The following is a 3557-nucleotide window of genomic DNA, read 5'->3' on the forward strand; positions in this document are numbered from 1 at the left end:
TCCAGGGCCTCCGTCCTTTTCTACAATTGAAATAAATGAAGCGTTAGCCTCAGAAGCTAGAAGGCGGAATGCACGCTCACCCGAGATAGAAAATTACTTGCTCCTTCAAGTAGTTCTCATAATTCAAGCTCCGGCTTACGTCATACCGCAAATGTACCAACTTGACTTCCTTTTCATCGCAAAGGAGCCTAAGGGATCTCTCCTCGTCCAGAGCTTTCCGCAGCCTGGCTTCACGATGAAGCAGCCTAGACTTAAGCTTGTTGAAGGCTTGCAAAAGAAAACCTAATAAGGAAGGAATGGCGCGAAGCTCAAAAGTCTTGTGCCAAAACTCACCACGAAGTGAAGCTGCTTGGATTCCTTGAAGGCGAAGCGCACATCTGCCAACCCAGTTCCCTCAGCTCTGAAAGGGTCGACTCCGGTCGAGGCATGGTCACTCGGTATATGCAATCCTGGTTTTCTAACATCCCTCGAAGTACTATCAATGGAAAAAGAAGGCGAGAGTAATGGGGAAACCATCTTTCCATAACCAAGAACCACAGACGTGGCAGGCTCGGATGATGCTTCTGCTCCGAAGCCTCGATCCCGTTTTGCCTTGCTTTGAGCGCCATCGCCCTGAAAAGGCATCTCTCATTTATTGTTGTCGTTCTTTATCCTGGAAGCTGGTAACCCTTCCCCATATCCAAAAGAGTGAGGCCATTCCTCGGAAGGCTCTCTGATGACTGCAATGGCAAGATTAATATGCATAAAGGGAAATGCCTCTCCAAATAAAGGAGGGGAAAGGAAAAAATAGCACAACACACCATGATGTTTTGCTTCCCATATGCCCCGGGATAAAGCTCGCCACTTGCACTCGTCACAGGTCGAGTGGGTCGCCAGCTTCTGAACCCAATCTAGCAAGTCCGGAATGTCATCAGATGCCCATGAAATCGCTACAGAAAAAGAAAAAAAGGCACGGTTACGAAACTAGCTTTCACCATAGACAAAACAGAGAAGGCACATAATGCACCACCTACGTGTATAGTTCCATTCCTTAGGGAATGGAATAAGCTCCAAGAGGATAATGTTAGCGGTCCGAACTCGGACGAAGCGATTCATCCACTCCCGGTCTCTATCTTCCTCATCATCAACAACGAAAGGCGTGGTCGACCGGCATCGCAAGGTTAGTAGACCTCGATGGTGAAAGGTCCAGTACAGCCTAATAAGATGATTGAGCGTAAGTTCAAGCCCCGCCTTCTCCGCGAAAAATCTCATCATCAACACTGTTCGCCAAAATGATGGGTGGATCTGCGCCAAGGTAACCCGATACTTTAAACAGAAGTCGAGCACAACCCTATCAAGGTAGCCAGTGTGAAAGGATGCGTGTACATATTCACAAATCCATCGGTGCGATCCGTGATGCCCTCATCTGGGGAAAATGTCTGTAACACTACTTTCTCCCCCCATCTGCAGTCTTTTCTCACTAACTCAAGGTGCTCTTCTCCTATCAAAGAAGTAATCTTTAATGTATACTTTCGTTGATCCTGAATGCCAGAGGCGGAGATCTCCCCTCTCTGCCGAACAAACCCCGATGTAACAATCATGGCTATGACAAAATTAGAGAATTAAAGCAAGAATCTATGCAAGTACATTAGTACTGAAGTAATGAAAGACTTAACGTAGAAAAAGAAGGGTAATTACTTAGAATGGTGGGATCTCCAAAAAAAGTAGAAACAACCCTATATATGGAAAAAACAGCATCATCGCCAGTCCCGAGGTGATACCCGACCTCGAGGACCTCCACCAAAGAGAAGTTAGGCTCTAAAAGGCCAACAACATCATCACCAGTCCCGAGGTGGTACCCGACCTCGAGGACCTCCATCAGAAAAAGGTTAGGCTCCAGGAAGTTGATGACATCATTACAAGACTCGAGGTGGTACCCGACCTCGGGGACTTCCGTCAAAAAGAAGCTAGGCTCTAAAAAGCCAACGATATCATCACAAGTCCCCAGGTGGTACCCAACTTCGAGGACCTCATCAGAAAAATGTTAGGCTTTAAGAAGCCGATGACATCATTACAAGACTCGAGGTGGTACTCGACCTCGGGGACTTCCGTCAAAAAGGAGTTAGGCTCCAAGGAAATAAGCACTTAAGCTCCACTTGTATGGGCTTGGCCTAAGGGTACTGCCTGAGTTCGGACAAACCCTCTTCCAGGATCTATCTACAGCACCTTCAGGCTATCTATGCTAAGTTCGAAGCAAGTTTCCAGGTGGCCCGAGTTTGAACGAACCTCCACTCGGGGACTGCTCTCGAAAGCTCAAAGGCAGTTCCTATCCTTGGGCCTCCGAGCAAATTTCCCCTCAAAGAATACCGCGGATCCTAAGTGGTAAATCACGGTTTTAAGGCTCGAAGCATTACTTTCATTCAACTCGAAGTACGGGTCCCGGCGACCTGAGTTTATCGGTTCAATCCAGGATCGATCCAAGGAACGACGAAGGATTCTACGAGGGGTCATATTAGTCAGTCAAAGGTTAGAAAAAACACTCGCATCTGGGTTCAATTTTGGCAGTAGCCAATAGAATCATGCATTCAGAGTCTCCAAAAATGCAAATAAAAGGAAACAAAGCAAAAATCAAATACAAAATTGAAGAAACATCTTCACATTCATAAATATTTGATTACAAAATCCCACGAGGGGTCTTTACATATGATTACAAAATCCCACAAGGGGTCCTTACACAGAAATAAAGAAGATAAAAAATACACACATAGCAAAAGACAAGAGCCTAATCTATTCTCAAAGGTTCATCCTCGACAGCAGCATCTTCGAACACCACCTCTTTGGGAGTCTTATCTCGATCCTCCAAAATGGCATCTTCAAAAGGGAATATGTGGAAGAGGAAAGCGATGGAGAAGAGAAACATGACATGGAAGAAGCAAAGAAGTGGCTGGGTGAAAAATCTGGCTAGTATGGATTTCGCCAGCACTACTATTGCAAAGCCACTTCTTGAGGCGTTACCCCGGTGTGAGATGCAACGGTCAGTAGATATTACCACCTCACTCCATGGAAAGCAAAGGGAGTGAGGCGCTGCACCAGGTAGTCGGGGGAGGTGAGAAGCGGTGTAGAGTCCGAACACCCCCCTGAGCAGCGGTGTAGAGTCCAAATATTTCCCCGAGCCAGGAGAAATTGGCCCCCTGCTTCGTTGTCCCAAGCCAACGACGACAACAACAACAACAAAATGGTGTAGTATTGCTCGACAAAAGAAAGTCCAGGAGATAGGCCATGGCATGGATGATAGAAATGCCACTGTATGACATGGCCTTAAACATCGTGGACGACAATGGATAAAGATGGCGAGAAGATAGGGATGGATAGATATGCGAAGACACTTGGGTGAAAGGTTGATCCTAGGAGGCTCCCATTTATAGAAGGGAGGCAGTGTAATCAACGGTGCCATTATTGCCCTCGAAAGACGTAACGGCAGGCACATTTAATGCATCTTTGGTAGCTGAACTGGCGGCGAAATTATAGCTTTGAAGAATGAGAAACCATAATGCTTTGAATGATCCTGGAGAAGTGAA

This window comes from Nicotiana sylvestris, chromosome 10, assembly GCF_000393655.2.
Source record: "Nicotiana sylvestris chromosome 10, ASM39365v2, whole genome shotgun sequence".
Lineage (NCBI taxonomy): Eukaryota > Viridiplantae > Streptophyta > Magnoliopsida > Solanales > Solanaceae > Nicotiana > Nicotiana sylvestris.